This window comes from Piliocolobus tephrosceles, chromosome 13 (assembly GCF_002776525.5).
Source record: "Piliocolobus tephrosceles isolate RC106 chromosome 13, ASM277652v3, whole genome shotgun sequence".
Taxonomy (NCBI): Eukaryota; Metazoa; Chordata; class Mammalia; order Primates; family Cercopithecidae; genus Piliocolobus; species Piliocolobus tephrosceles.
Window position 1 is genome coordinate 27263458 of NC_045446.1, and position 17905 is coordinate 27281362.

The window sequence follows — 17905 nt, forward strand, 5'->3', positions numbered from 1 at the left end:
AGTTCATGCAAAAGAGCAAGAAATCTTCATTTTTGAAGCCCAAAGAAAACGTCCCCTCTGTCTCATTGTCTAAAACTTTGCCATGTGCCATCTTTAAATCAATCTCTGAGATCCAAGAAAACAGAATACTCTAAATTGCTTAAGCTAACTAGGGCCAACCTCTGCCCCTGGAAGTAGATGTCAAACCTATCAAAACAGAGTGGCTGGGAAATCCACGGAGGCCATATGAGGAATGCGACCAGGAAGCGGAAGCCACTGAGGCTACCAACAATGTGTGCTGTGGACACTGTACACTTATCTCCAGGATTTCATTTATTCCTCAGAGCAATTTTATGTTCTGAATATGAAAGACTCCAAGTTTCTAAGGCATGAAGAAATTGAAAAAGTTTGAAATTTATTTTGATATCAAGAATGGAGGAAAACTTGAAACACATGTTATTTAGGATCCAGATAAATACGATTTCTCCAGATTCTGTGATTTAACCATTTGATTGTGGGATTTCATGACCTGATCATGTACCATTCTGTCAGGACTTTAGATGACAGAACTTTAGATGAGAAGACTTTAGATGAGAACCATGTATGTATTTATTTACAACTAATGATCTAGTTTGGGGTATGAAGCCAGAAGCAGATGTTGTTAGGTTGTTTTGTTTTTTCCTTTGTTTCCAAACAAGAGTCTTTCACATAGACTTTGAAGGGAAGGTTTAATGCTGCTTTCTGTCCTCCTGAGATGCACTGAGGAATAACAGGAAGGCTCCCTGACAACAGGAAAAGCTCCATGGAGCTAGGAATTCTTTAAAAAAAAAATTTTGTAATGTATATAATGCTATTTTTAAGAAAAGTTCTTGGGGCAAAGAAAGGACTTGATAAACACTTGTTGAATAAATAAATGAATGAGGGAATGAATGAATGAAGATACAGCAACTTAAAGCCTTGCTCTCTCATGAGTCTAGGCAAAATTGATGATTGTTGATAGTGGGAACGGAAAGGTCGTGGGACCTTAGTTTTTCAATAGCGTGCAAGGTTTTTCTTTGTGTACTGGGAAGGAGAGAAACTTCAGTAACTGGGTCTCAGCAGGTGCAAACAAAGAAGCATGGACCAGGTACGTGTTCTGTATCCCCAAACTATTCAAGAAAATCAGACATCTGTCCCCCCAGCATAAGCCAGCCAGAGCATAGTCCTAGCTCCTTCCAGGGAGAGCCACATTTAAAAGTTGGACAACCACACACTAAGGGGGTAGGACCTCCTCAGCACAAGTAGTATCTACAGTCTTGAAAATATTCTTAGTTAAAAGACCATCATAAAACAATATTTTGAACAAAACATTACAACTTAAATTTGATTTCATGAAGCAGCTTTATATTAAGGCCTGAGGCTCTACCTTCTTTAAGAGACAGTCTTATAACTACAGAAAACTTAGTTTCAGGGTGGTTTATTCTTAAGCAAGTTTTAAGACCCATCGATTTTTCCAGGATACACTTGCTTAGATAGATGAGTTCCAGACATCTCATAAACGTGTGCAACCCAGTTAAATCTGGTAGCATAGTTCTTCCTGACATACAGTCTCATTTTTAAAGTGCATTCTCATAGTCAAAGGTAATTAAAGCTAACCATCTAAGCTAATACTACCTAAGTATAGAAATAGAAATATTTCATTCTCCAAAAGTCTCCTGTATATTCTTAGTCATAACCCCTCTCCATCAAAAACAAACACTATCTTGAATTTTATGCTAATCAGTTACTTTTCCTTAGTTTTAAACCTACGTGCACATTTTTAAAACAGCACAGTTTATGCTTTGTCTATGATGAATTTACTATATATGTAGTTATGTATATATTACTGTAATATATATATGTGTGTTTGTGTATATATATATATAGCTACATATGTTCTTTAGTATCTTACTTCTTCCCCTCAGATATATATTATTCAATCATGTTGTGGTATCTAGAGCTATAGTTCATTTGTTTTCAGTATTTGTACATGTAGTTGTTATCTGATTAGTCAATATTTATATTTATTTAGATTTACAGTTGGAGATTTTACAAATCATACCATTGTGAACACTGGCATATGCATCCTGATCTAAATGTATACAAATTTCTCTAAGGACTATAATGATTATTGTAATTCCTGGATTATAAGTATATTTTCCCCCAGCTTTAGTAGATGTTGTGCATTAGTTTCCCCACAAGGCAAATTCTGAGACAGAGATTTACATGTAGGAAGTTGACTGGGGAGTGTTTGCAGACTCGACATCCACAGAAGACAAGAAGGTAACAAGATTAAGCGAAAGCCAGCTACAGTTAGCTCCAGAGATCCCAGAAGCTGTGATGATGCTTCAGAGTTACTGTTAAGTTGAGGCAATGAGGCTAAAAGATTATGTCCCCACTGAACAGTAATTAGAGCAGGCTTTGCCCTAGAAGAAACGACCATATATGAAAAGTCGCTCTTCACCTGAGGGCAACTTCCAGAGAGGGCTAAAAGCTAAAGGTTATTCCAGCAGCAACTCTCAGTGCAGCTGGAAAAATAAATCCTTCAATTCAGAATATAAATCTGGGTCATGTAGCAAAGTGTCCACTAGAACAGGTAATACCAATGGGCTTTCCAAAGTGGCCATCCAATGCAACTTTTTACGCTATCTCTTAAAGTGTATAAAATGGAATGAAATGCCTTCTTAATGCAAACATCTTCAATTTCCTTATTTCCTTGACACTGTAACCTAAGCCACATGCAGTAGAGATACTCCCCAAAACTATTTCTCCTTCACTCTTCAAACAAGATCCTTCGTGAAAGAAAGGAGGAACATAGAGTTTGAGATGAGTGATGGAGCTGTCCTGATACAAGGAGAAATGGGGAGTTTTTAGCACCAGCAGAGAGGTTTGGAAAGTAAGTGAGTTTACCAGGAGAAGGACTCAAGAGGTAGAAGATCCATTGACAAGCACCTGGTGAGGGTCCACTGGGAGGTACATAATTTTCACACTTGCTCTTATGTTTAGTCATTGCTTACAAAACCCCTCTCCACATCTTTACTCAAGGTCAAACTTCAAACCACATGAGTCTACAGCCATGTCATAAACATCTTCTGATCAGCTTTCAGCACCTCACCTGTTGATATCTGAGCAGGAGTGAGGTCTGTTTGTATTATATTTTGTCTGATTTCCCCTTCACACCTGTCATCCCAAGAAAATGATTTGGAACCTATGCACCTTGTTGAGTAATAGCAGAAAAGCCCTGGCATTCAGGAAAAGAGAGCCAATCTTAACAAGTTAAAAACAAACAACCTGAACTGGGAAAGTTACGAATGACACTCCTCTTTACATCATCGTTTTGTACTTTCCTGCCTTCTAAACATTGCCAGCTAAATCTTCATGCCATACCCTGAATATTACTTTGACATCAAAAGTAAACCTTATTTACCCCTTGCAGGGGCAAAGAGAATTATGCAATTGAGTCATTGTTGTCAGGACGCAAACTGGGACATCTCTGGTCTGCCGGAATTTTCAAGTTTGCTATTTTAAAAATGAAAGTATCGAAGTGTTTCTTTTCAAGTAATTTGTTAATTAAGGGATTACTGTACCTTTGACACTCCCATAATTGATCTGAGAGGCATGTAGAAAACTGATATTCATTTCCTCATTTTCTTTCCCAATTAAGAAAGAGCAAGTGAGTTCAGATGGCTTTCTAGGGTCACAGAGCAAGTCAGTGTTGAGCCCCTGTGTCCATTAATTTCAGTCAGACAGGGTGCATTGAGCACTGCTAGGAGGCTTTGCTCATTCAGTGACCACTGAATGGACGGAAGTCAGATATTTGCTACTGAGATATTTTCAGGGTGAGACCCCCTGACCTGCAGAGGATTGATTGAGTCTTCAACATTGCTGTAGCCCAATGAGGAGAGCTCACAAGTAAATCAAATCACTTATGGTTTTGCCCTCAGTTCTAAGCAACACCTTGGGATGAATCAGGAATACACCACATTTTCAAATACAGTAAAACTAATTATTACACGTATTTTATCAGCCACATTTTGCTTGATTTCTGCAACCAAGAAGTGGACTGAAAATTATGGCATTATTCATTTAATTACTCATAAGAATACCTGTGACATACATTCATATAACCATGAAGACCCTGTATGAAATTGATTCACCCGAGAACATCAGAAGTGGAGTGTTCTTTTTTCAATTGCAATGTAATTAATAAAAACAAATGTGTTATAAGCAAGTCTATCAATCTGGAAAGATGCGAAATAAAGTAATGAAAACTCATTTTGTGATTATACCCTCCAGAGGTAACAGAAGATGTAATCAAGAGAATAATCAAGGTGACATATATTATTTCAGAAATTTTGTTATGAATTGTCGTACTTCTTCCTACAGCTATCCTTGATTCTCATTTACTGGAACTCAACCCCTCCCATGCTCAGATTTAAAACCTTTTAAGTCATTCTCAATTTCTCTCACACCCAAACTGGCCCGTCAGCAAATCTTGTTGATTCTACCCTATATACACATCTGGAAACCATCCCAAGCCACCACCCTATTAAAAATGATTATTGTACTTTATCTGGATAATCAGAGTAGCCTCTCAAGTGCTGCTCAGATACTTCCCTTTTCCACATCAGTCAGTTCTGAAAACAGCAACCCAAGAGATCTTGTTATAATGTAAAGCAGAACCTGCAACTTCTTTTGCTCAAAATCTCCAAGGAGTTTAGCATCTCACTTAAACTAAAAGCCAGCATATGCTAATCAAGAACTTCAGGGCCCTACATGATGTGATACCCTTCCCATTGCCATTCCTTCTCTGCCTCCATGGCATTCTGCTCTTCCCTCTCTCAGGTACAATCCCAACAGCCCCCTTTCTGTTGCTGGAACACCAGACACAGTCCCACCTTAGAGCTTTTGCCCTTGTCGTTCTCTTCTCCAAGAATGCCCTTTTGCCAATTATCAGCATGGTTAGCATCCTCCAGGTCTCAATCCTCAAGTCATCATCATAAGGAAGCCTTCCCTGGACAATGTATCTAAAATTTCAACGTCCATTAATATATCACAGTCCATTCCACACTCTCATTTATTCTCAGCATGCTTCATTAGCTAATATATTATAGTATTAATTTATTTGGTTTATTATGTCTCTTCCAGGAGAATGTAAGCTATGAGAGAAGCAATTTTGTTTTTCACTATTGTAGCTCTAGTGCCTAGGTTACATTCAATTTTTGAATACATAAGTACATTTTTAAAAATAAAGATTTTTAAAATTTAACAATTTCAAGTCTACCTTTCCATGATACTGTATATGGAATTTATATGGCTACATGTATTTCCATTATGTGGATTTATCATTTTTATTTAAGCATTTCCCTCTTGATAAATGTTTATTTTCCATTTCTATTTGTTATTAGGAACAATAATAAACATACATCTTTCTGCAATGTACAATTCTATGTTATTTTTACTCATGTTTAACAGAGTAAGAGCTAAAATCCAAATGTACCGTGGGGTTTGTTTGTGATTAGGAAGAAAATGGCAGCGTTTACATCCCATTTTTAGGCCCCAGGTCTAGCACTTGTTTCCGTATTTGATGTATTTTACCATCACCATTTTTTTTAGGGTGTCACTCTTCTGTCCGTTTCATTTAAAAATGGATTTATTGCAGTCTTTATTGATTACTAGTGGTAAAGAAAAATACAAAAATAGCCAGAAGAGATAAAAGAGAAGATTAACAATGAATCCATCAATAGCAAGAAAGAAGGAGGAAACTGATAGAAATAGGTCTTATAACTCAGGAAAGAATGAAAGGTAGTCAATAATTCATATAAATACATAAGTACAGTGGATGTAAAAAGGAGACACAAAGAGGAAGTGGCTATAAAATTAAAACAAGCAAATGAGAAAATGATGGTTGTTCTGGGAAGGGGAAAGTATCTGGACACTAATAAAGGTTGAATTATGAGACTGTGTGTGCCTAACAAGGATGTTCTCATCAAAGTGCAAGCATTCAGCTGGGTACAGTGGCTCACACCTGTAATCCCAGCACTTTAGGAAGCCAAGGCGGGCAGATCATTTGAGGTCAGGATTTGGGACCATCCTCGTCAACATGGTAAAACCTCATCTCTACTAAAATTACAAAAATTAGCCAGGCATGGTGTGCACATCTGTAATCCCAGCTACTCGGGAGTCTAAGGCAGGAGAATCGCTTGAACCCAGGAGGAGAAAATTCCCAACCTGGGCCACAGAGTGCACAGAGTGAGCCTTCTTCTCAAAAAATAAAATAAAATAAAATAAAGCAAGTATTCCACAGTTCCAACTAGGTGTTCCAAGGGAACTGTGATAATTATGCGAAGTTTGTGTCTATAAAGAGACATTATGATTTATCAAACAATTTGACAGGCCTAAATTCTGAATTTTCACTCTCATTTACCTTGAATGTAGAAGAAGTCAAGATTAGGGCTCAGCTCTCACGTGGTTTATAATTGAGAAATTCTACCTGTAATAGAAGAGACTGTTGTTTTCAATGGTTCATGCCCCCCTTGCTCTAGAGTTATACATCTGCATCCTTTGCCATTTGTCTTTCCAGTTTCTCCTGCAATGGCAGGCATCCTTGCCCTCTCTGCTGCACCAGTACTGGAGCTTGGCTATATAACTTGCATTTGTCAATGTAAAGTATGCGAGGGAGTCATGGTGCATCAGCTTTAGGTCAAGGGCTTAAGAGACATCATGTGAATCTGTCCATAGCTTAAATTCCTTTGATCACCATGAGGAAAGCAAGCCCCAGAAAGGCACTAACTTTTCAAAATGGAACCCAGAATGAGACACATGGAGTAGATCTGAATTTGACTGACTTTTAAGCTGGAGCTGAGCTGAGCCTACCAGCTTCATTGTAGACCAATTAGCAATAAAAATAAATGCTGGGTGTTATAAGCCATGAGTTTGGGGATGATTGTTATACAGCATTGTTGCTGCAGTAGCTGACTATCCAAAAGACTTTTCTGGCTCTTACTCTCCATACCTATATGATAGTAGAGACAAATGCTATATAACTGGCTGACATCAAATCTCAGTTTCATCACTTTCTGTCTGTGTGACCATGAATGAAATCTGAGATTTGGCCTTTTCATTGTATAAGCTTGGAGTAATAAAGTTATGGGGGGACTAAAATAATAATCCATGAAAAACACTTGGTACACTGTAAATCTTCAATAAATATTCATTGTTTTTGTTGCTGGTGGTGGCATTATTATTCCCACCACTGCTCAGATTTCCACCACCCAAAAAGGGCTCAATCCTTGGCCATGTTCCTATTCATAGTTTTGACCTTTCTGAAAAGAATCATTCACACCAGCTCCCTTACGCTGATCTTCCCCCATCTCAAAAGTCTTCCTGAAATCTGGGCTTCAGAGCAACATCCAAAAATATGCCCTATCAGGCTCTTGCCACCATCAACAGCTAGAAAAGGAAGGAATTCAGAAGGAGAAAAAGAATAGCTGTAACTTGGCTTTTAGATCTAAACACAACACATTCCCAGATAAGCAACCTGCCTGCATTCAGATCTCTTAATTTTCAGTTTTTATTTACCACTGAAACCCTGGCACACAGAGATACTCTTTTGGGAATCTCTAGAACTTCTATGAAACTGACTATCAATTAACCTAAGTCAGTTCACATACATGAGTGAATGAAGCTTTAGCCAAGATGAAGGATCCTGATGGGGTAAGAATAATTTCTGAGGAAATTTCTTTATCCCCAACAGCAGACGTTCAAACGAGCATGTGGCCATAAACATTATTGAATGCAACTTCCACATGGTACAGAGTAAAATACAGAGTCTTGTGAGGTCAGATTGCTCTGTGGGGCTATAAGTCTTCCTAACTCTGACTCAGAGTCATTTTTACTGCTGCAATGCTCTCCATGTGGAAAGTTATTTGTAGTGCTCTTCTTACTTCTCCAACTGGAGGTCAGGCGCCCTAGGGAAAAATAGAGGAAGACCCTTTGGAAGATGTTTAGAGGACCTCTGAGACTCAGGGTCACACAACTCTGCTGAATTCTTAGATACACATTTGCAGAGATGCCTCTTTACCTGTTTTACTTCTCCAACTCTAAAGAAAATGCCAGTGAAAATTAATTCACATAAATGTTTTAAGAAACACAAATTGCCTTTGTAGAAACATCGAGCCTACACAGACTCCTTAGAGGACAATGAGGCGCAAAACCTTTGGCTTTTGGCTGCATTATCTTGCGTTTTAAAATTTGGCACACATTTCAGCCTTTTTATTATTATTAGTCCTTTAAGGAGCGTTTTTCTACTTTTAAAATTGTTCCCTCATTCCCTCCCCCAGCTCCTGAAACATTAATACCACATATATATTGCATATATATTGAATTTATAGCTGTGATTTATACTTTAAAAATAGTTCTAATTTTCTCCCTCTCAAAAACAAGTGTTTACCCTCTTAAAGGTGATATAGCCCCCACTGAAGATTCCTGCTGTAAATAAAGTACGATGCAGGGGACACAAACTGAAACCATGTCAGGTAACAAGTATGATCCAGTTGTAATATACACCTTATATTAGGGTTCCCCAACTCCTGGGCCATGGACCACCACCGCACAGCAGGAGATGAGCGACAGGGCGAGTCAATGAAGTTTCATCTGTATTTACAGCCACTTCCCATAGCTGGCATTATTGCCTGGCTCTGCCTCCTGTAGATCAGTGGCAACATTAGATTCTCATAGGAGCGTGAACCCTGTGGTAAACTCCACACGTGAGGTGTCTAGATTGTGGGCTCCTTAAGAGAATCTAATGCCTGATGATCTGTCACTGCCTTCTATTATGCCAAAATGGGGCAGTCTGCTTGCAGGAAATCAAGCTCAGGGCTCCCACCGATTCTACGTTATGGTGAGTAGTATATTTCATTGCATATTATTATATAATAGAAATAAAGTGCATGATTAATGTAATGGGCTTGAATTATCCTGAAACCATTCCCCGCATCCCAGTCAATGAGAAAATTGTCTTTCACAAAACTGGTCCCTGGTGCCAAAAACACTGGGGACTGCTGCATTATTTTGGAGTCCATTAAAAGCAATTTCTGAACAATTTGTATGTACTGTTATTTATAGTATAATAATCTATAAACTTTCCATAAATCACTAATCATTTTGTTGGTAGACTTCAAGCATAAGGATAAAATCTCTTCATCTCTAAAATGAGGTCAATCATGGGTAGTGATACTTGTCAACTTATCATAATTCAGTAATTTCCCAGAATGATCAAAATTGGGGGAATATTGAATGCCTTCACTTACTAACTTTTATTCATCTTAATGAAGCTGTCTCATTAACCAAGGTATAGAGACATTTGTCAGCTTGAGAGTACCCAGCATTTATTCATCTTTCTAATAACATCATCATTTCTTTGTGAAAAACTGTTTCTGCCTTATTGCTTGCAGGATAGGTGGAATGGTGAATGTAGATGGCTAATATGCATGCCTTGTTCTTTCCACAGAAGAAAAGCTGAAATCTTCTCACTTCAAAGGAATGGCACATGACAGCACTTAGCCAATAAAACATTCTCCTCAGGGACTTTGCAATGCAAGCAAATGAAACCAGGAACATATGGCATTTATTCACCCCAGGGAGCTGTCCAAAGCAGACTATTACAGCTAGTCAGCAGTGAGACCACTGCTGAGGAAAATACTTTCTAGCATACTGGAGTTGTCTCAATCTTTCCTCATTTCTCAATCCCACCTGTTACTTCTTCTAATTCCATTATCCCTCTGTTCCTTTCCAGCACTTTTTCTTTTTTTGTCTTTGCTTAAAATTATCCAGAATTAGTTAGTTTTTGCTTCTAAAAACCAAGAAATTTTAAATTATCAGAAATCTGATACAAGATGAGAGACTCAGTTACTTTGATAAGTCTCAGGAGATTTTAAAGTTATTATGTCCAATAAGGCAACCACTAACCGCACATAACTATTTAAATTCAATTCAATTAAAATTAAATAAGACAAAAATTTAGTCTCTCGGTCACACTGGCTACAGTTCAAGTGGTCAATAGCTGCATGTAACTTATTGTTACTTTATTGGACAGCACAGATATAGAATATTCCCTTCACTGCAGAAAGTTCTGTTGGATAATTGCACTGTTCTGAAGTATCCAAGAGTCCATGATAGAAAATGAGAGGTATTATGAAGAAATGCCCAGGGAAAAATAAAAGTTGGTTTGTGAAAATGGAATCTGTTACTTCCCAGATTTACTAGCTATGATGAAATCTCTGGAATAGAGTCTAGTACAGTACATGTTACATGCTAGTATGTAATTGATATGCACTGAATTAATGGTTGCAGTGTCAGATGCTACCGAAGCTGTGCAGACTAATAAACCTTCCATCTGTGCTGTGTCTGGGCTGTTTTGTTATTTACTTTCCACAGGGTCCCTTGGAAGAAATTAAGCAAACAGATACTACTTCTTAGGTTTCTATTATAGGAAAAATCTAGAAATGAGATTGTAAATATGAATGTTTTGGAAAGCATGATGGTCACAGGTAGCAATGTTCTGAGTGTATTGCATAGATGTTCAAAGGTGTTAATTTATTTTTAATAGATTAAGGAATCTTGGAAAATAAATTAGGAAAATAAAGTTTATGTTAAACAAATGCAGCTGGATAATATTTTTTATATATACACCAGTGTCTTTTTTTCTCTCCAGAGATTTGGCTTGCTTCTCCAAACTACTTGCAATGCCTCAATTAAAGCCACTGTACTTTTCTATATGCAGTGCCTTAGGGAGGGCTGTAACGCAGTGGAAAGCAGAGAAAACAGTTGCCATCCTACATTTTGTTTCCAAAAGTCTCAGTCCTCAGAGGAAAAGACAGCACTGGAGGCAGAGACAAATGATTTGAGAGAAATATTAGTAGTGAGAGCAGTACTTAAAATCCTCCCTCCACCGACACCCCAAAAAAGTTTATTTTCTGGACTGGAGAAAAGAGAAGGAAAAAAAAAAATTAGAAATAAATTTCTGACACTTGTGGTTTCTGGATGGTGGTACAGTCACTTGTGGTTTCTGGAAAGAAGAGCTGTGGGTCTCACCCTGAAAGGTGCGATTCCCATAGAAAAAATATGTGTGTAGTTTGTGTAGTAGGTCTGTCACAGCAGAGGAGGGCGGGGACAGCCTCATGGAGAGCTCTGTCCCAATGTGGGAAAATTGCATCAAAATGGTTCCTGTGCAGCCACATTCAGCCTGGAATTGAAAGAGAGAACATGGGACTCAAAGGGGCAAAGCAGAAAGAAAAATTAATAAACATTGTTCAGCTGTTTACTTAGTTGTGACCTGCCTTGACAAAATATGCAGGGCAGCCAGATGGGATGAAGGGGATGTCAGAAGATATTTTGTATGGACATATTTCTAATAGAGCAAATATCTTTGCCCTTGAGGAAGAGAAGCCTCAAGCAAACAGAGCCCCATGATGAGTGTTACTGTCCAGCTAATGGTTTGGGAAAACATCACTTATTGCGAACTAGAACTAACAGATATTTGGCAGCTGCTGGAGTCAAGTGGTTCCCTCATCTTCTCAGCATCACATGGAGACTTGTGCTTGGGTGGGCACAGCTGGGCACATCATGGATCATGGTTCAGAGAGGGATCTTGCTCTTACTGCTGTCGTTTTTATGTAGGACTCCCACCTGAGCAGCCTTGGGTGCTAGTTATTTAGGAAAGAATCAGGACAGTGCTAGGGACCTGTTTCCTTGGAGCATCTTGGAATACAGAAAAATGTTTGTTCAATCGAAGTGTTATATTAAAAGATTAATAACAGTTACCTTTGGATGGCAGGTGGCACTAGTTTCAATTTTTCTATGCCTCTAGATTTTCCAAAATTTCCATAATAATTACGTATTCATTTCTTTTGATCTTTACCTATTTAGCTGGCTGGCTATACATTACTTTCATAATGCAAAATGAACTTTACTTGAGACACTATCTACACCCTTAGCAGTTTTGGAATTAAGACATTAATTAAGCAGCAGTTAACTAGGTCTGACATAATTAAATTTTAATTTTTGAATAATGATCCATTTACTATCCAGGTCATATATTAATTATACTCAGTTCATTCACTTCTTTATTCAGCCATCCATTTCTCACTTATTCTTCCATTCGATTATTTATTTTTGAAGAATGTTTCATGACAGAGGTCAGCAAACAATACAGTCCGAGGACCAACCTCAGCCTACCACCTGGTTTCCTATGGCTTGCCAGCCAACAATGGTTTCTACATTTTCAAATGGTTGGGAAAAAAATCAAAAGGAGAACATTTCATGACATGTGAAAATTAAACGACCTTCAAGTTGTATTCCAGGTCATAGTTTCCTCATTTCTAAAAGGAGGAGATTGGTCCACAACATTATTTTGTTTCATTTTCTTGATTCATGTTTCAGAGAACATGAAGGCAGCAAATGCAGGTGAGAAATGGCACATGGTGGTTCTAGGGTTTGCTGTACTGTCTAGAATGGCGATGACTCCTCTGGCCACCTCAAGGGAAATAAAATACTCTATCGTTAATTCTAAGCCTTACTCCTAAAATCATCTACTTCATGATTTGATATAACTGGAATATCCCTGGTGTGCTATACCAAAATCAAATCAGGAGCTTAATTGATCCCAGAGCTTCAGGAAACTGAGACAGGAGGATTTCTGGAGGCCAAGAGATTGACACCAGCCTGGCCAACACAGTGAGATCCCCTTCTCTATAAAAAAAAAAAAAAAAAAAAAAAAAAAAAAACTTAATTTAATCAGACATGGTGGTATACATCTGTAGTCCCAGCGACTCTGGAGGATGAGGCAAGGGAACTTGGGAGTTCAAGGCTGCAGGGAGCTGTGATTGAGCCACTGCATATCAGCCAGGACAACAAAGTGAGATCCCAGCTCTTAAAATAAAAAAGGCATAACCAAGGTTACATTTATAAATTTCAGACATAGTGCTGCAAATCTTAATGAACTCACCTGGAACTGCTTTCTACCATAACTACACATACATTCAGTTCAAAACTTTAATTATCTGGAAACAGACCAGGCCAATAATCTTTAGGCAAATCCCTACTGTCAGACACTTAGAACAATGAGAATTTTCTAATGCCTCCAGCTGCCTAATACATTTCGAAGAGCTTTTTGATGTGTTTTAATGACCCAAATAGAGGCTTTAAGCACAAAGTTTGACAGTTTTTATAGTTTCTTTCTGGTTATATTATCTCTAATAGTATTTTGGGGCACTGATAAAAAGAAATTTTGGTTGAAAATCAGGTGCTGGAAGAAATCTGACATACGGGTGGTGGATACAAGTTGGCACACTTACGTTTATCAGAGATATGTGTGGATGTATGCATTTAGATAGAAACATTCCACTACATAGGTCTGGCAAAAAACACTTCAATACTTGTTCTTAGTGAAAAACAGACATAGGTTTCATGGATAGCAAGCTGAATACATGTTCACTTTCAAGTTCCTTGAATTATACTAGAGGGGAAATACAATTCCCTTCCTTTCTCTTAACCTTAACTCCTTGCTTTTCATACAATGTGGGCTCCACCAGTGCAGGCAGACAAGGAACAAGCTCAGAACCTTACAAGGGCCCCATGCTTGGTTTAATGCCGTGTTTCCACCCTCCTGATACGCTTAATAATTTGAGGGTACATTATTAAGCATGTTACTTTTGCACTGGGTTCCACAGTCCTGGTCCCAACCCTCATGAAACGTAAGAATTAAGACTATTGATAGGAGCTTAGTGTTTACAATGTTAAGAGTTTATAAATCCATGTGCTGGTTATTCTCTATTTGACAGGGAAAATGCAAGAACTGTTTTTAAAACACTCCTTTCAACTCATTCTGATTCACCCTGACCTCTGTTCTAGGAGTCATGCAGTTGGAGGGAGGAATGAACATTAAAAATAAAATGTCAGAAATTACTGAATATACAGTTGGTCTTTCTCATTCAGAATTATATTATGAACATTTCAGCATGTATTTGTATGTTCTTTGAGAATATGATTTTTTAATGTCTATGTAAATTTTTAAATAGTGGAAGTAGTAGAATTTACTTAATGACTTCCCTGTAGTTGGATGCTTGTTTCCAGTATTTCTTGCTATTAATATAGTTTGTTATGCATGTTTCCCTTTGATTTCTTAAATTAATACTTCTTCAAGTGAAATTGCAGGGTCAGTTTTATAAAATTATAATGACAGTTGATGTATATTGTCAAGATAGGTAGCTCAAGTTACCTATCTTTTTTAAGTGAGAGCTTGACTAGATGTGGGATGGGAGTGGAGTGGGGATGGAATGTAAATCAGTGAAGAAAAGAATGATTTATACTCCCATCAGTTGGGCGTCACCTTTACCAACAATATCTTTAAATGGTTATCAATTGATAAATAAAAATGACTTTTTTGTTTTGAGTTCATTTGAATAATATTAAAGTTAAGCATTTTATATGTATATTGGCCATACAGTTTCATTCTCTATCTGCCTGTGTAATGGTCTACTTCTCTTTAGAGAAATTGGCATTTTCTTTTGTCTTGTATGAGCTTTTGTAGAGGAATAACAATTTTTCTATCATATTTGTTTTAGGTTATCACTTCAGGAAATCATTTTAGGTAGTATGATGAGGCATATATTATATATGAGATAGATAATCTCATATATATGATGAGATAGTGATTTATTTACAGTGGAAATATAAGAATTATTTTTAAACCACTTCTTATTAAACCTCCTCCCTTGCTTGATACTTTGTTGACTGAAGATTCTGAAAAAGCAAGAAGAGAAATATTAAATATCAGGAACATGGCTCAGGAGGGAAAGAAATACTCATTTAAATAGAATGCGTTGTTTGGGTACAGTGTAGATATAGTTCTCAATTCATGAAGGGCCACTTCACTGCTGCACGTCACTTGGTCACTTGTTCACATCAGACCATACTGCTTCCTGTTCCTGAACTTCCTTTCTCTTAACCTTAAATCCTTGCTTTCTAGTAATGTTCAAAAATTGTTACATAAATTCAACAGAATTAACCTTGCTTAAAAATTCAGGTCGCAGGAATTATATTTAAATCTGTATAATTTCCTGTATCCTCTAGCTCAAGCTACCTTTTTTACATGAGAGCTTCACTAGATGTGGGATGGGAGTGGATTGGGGATGGAATGTAAATCAGTGAAGAAAAGAATCACCGAGGTCCCATCTGCCCATTACCCAGCATTTCATATTATGTGCATACCCATGGGAGATATTTAGAATGTACCATAAAATACAAAATTAATGATTGGTCCTATGGGACAGTTATTCTAATTAATGATATGGTCTACTGATCCAGTCTGCACAACAGGAAGATCATATATGCATATGAAAAATATTACTGAAAAAAATTGCCTTCTTTTTTCACTCAAAGAGGAATGATGATTTAAAGCATCACAGTGGACTAAAAAAAAAAAAAGAATGATGTAATCTATTTAATCACAAATTAAACCAAACTTTTGGGAAGGATGGAGGTGTCTTGGGGCAAGAAGGGCATGAACAAAGAAGGCAGGATTTTACTTTTCCTAAATACTAGTCACATTGTTTGCCAAATAGGATCAGAAAAGGGCTCAGCAATATATCTAACACTTGGCAGAAAACAGAAAGATCTGAATCATTTCAAATGTGTTTACATTTCACCTATCTTTTCAGGGACAATTTGTATTTGTAATTAATTACCAATCACATTATACGAGTGAAGAAATAATTATTTTGTTAATAAGAAACTATCTTTTGGTTCTTTGAGAATTAAGATTCCATAAGATAATACATAAATGGACAATCTGCAGTTAATGTAAATTTTTGGGATTTTTTTTCAATTTATAGTGGAAAACACAAGAGTTCATGGGCAATGATGCCTTTTCTTCTAATTAATATTGATAGGTAATTGATTGTGAGTTATCATATAAAATGGAGCCATGGTAATATGCAAAGTGTTCACAGAAAGCTAATAACTTTCTAAAATACCAGGCAATTCAGACACCCCTGAAGTCTAAAATATGGGGAAATTACAGGATAATAGTATTTAGCAGCAGGTTGTGACCTTACCAATTATCTAGTGCAATCACCTCAAATGACAAATGAGAAAAAACAATGACCCAAATATGTTAAGTGACTAGGTCATGGGCATGCAGCTAATTAACAGCAAAGATTGAAATTAAATTTGGGTCTCCTAATAATTCATCCAGTCTCTTACCCATTGCACCTGTTAATAATCCTCCAAAGACCAGAATAAAAATCTATATATTTAAAATATATTTTTATGGAATAAGAGTCATTCTAACATTAAGTTAAAAGAGAATGAAACAAAAGCATATATAAACAGAGTACAACCTCAACAAAAAAGAAATATGTAAAATAATAATGGTAATAATCTCTAGATGGGCTAATAGATAATTTTTGCTATCTTTTTTATGACTGTATTTTTCGCAACTTACAATTAGAAAATATTAATTGTATATGTAAGTAATGTCAAAATATTGTATAGTACAAGAAAGGGTTACACTATTATATGAGAGGATAATATACAATGTATTGTATGAAATACATATTACAATATATGTATTACATATACTATATTATGCTTATATTCTAATAAGAGGCTTACATCAGCGTTACCCAAAACATTCTCTGTTTAACCCAAGTCTGTTAGGATGACTCTCAAAAAGAGAACTAGGTGGGGAAATTCATTTTGGAAAATGCATACTCTATCTCCAACTTAATGATTCACAATTTGTATTAGCATACTAATAGTTTTGAAACTTACAGCAGTAAAGAAAATTACTTAAGTTTGTATAAGCCTGTACTTTCCCAACTTACTTGACCACAATACTCTTTGTAGACTTACCAAATAAGGTTTTATAAAACACATTTGGGGAAACCTCAAAACTCTCTAAAATTCCAATTCATCCACTCAAAAGAAGGTCAGTAATTTAAGGCTCATAACTGAGCGTTGCTTACAAATATTTTTATGGTACACTGGTAAAATGAACCGTGTGTTTGAAATATGTAAATAATTGGGCCTATATCTAAAAGGCACGTTTTTTAAGACCTGTAAGTATGTAGTGAAATGGGTAATGAGAAGGTGATTTCTATGAATTATTACTGCAAGTCTACACATGGTTTTGCCTATTGATTTTAATGTTGAAGATGATTAATTTTAATTTTGTTTTTGCCTCTAGGCTTTCTTACAGAACATCAATAATATTATAATTAAGAATATCAGTTGAAGTAATGCTAGAGCCATGTCACTTTCTTTCTTTTGGTCTGGGCTCTACTGCTTAAAATATGATTAGTGCAATGACTATTTTCATCCACAGGGCATCAAATTAGCATACTGAATTCAAAAATCCATACAAATAACTTGAAACGTAACTTCAATGTGCATATCCTCTCCATTTCTCTTCTTTCTAAACACTCGCCCTGCATTTAAACCAGCCCCTCTCGAATCTTTCCATTTACCTCAACTGCATACATTTTTTAGCCTCTTTGCCTCTTTTTTTTTCATTTTTCAGCTATAAAAAAAGCAAAACAATGACACCTACCATCATATTTATGTACAAATTGAATAAGAGACTGCAATAAGTATGTTTAGAACAGTGCCTGACGTATAGTATGTTCTCAGTGAGTGTTACGTATGAATCTGAAATGAGACATAATTATTTCTTTCTCTCCCTTTGTTCTTTTTTTTTTTTTTTTCTTTGAGACGGAGTCTCGCTCTGTCACCCAGGGTGGAGTGTAGTGGTGCAATCTCAGCTCACTGCAAGCTCCGCCTCCCGGGTTGATGCCATTCTCCTGCCTCAGCCTCCCGAGTAGCTGGGACTACAGGCGCCCGCCACCAT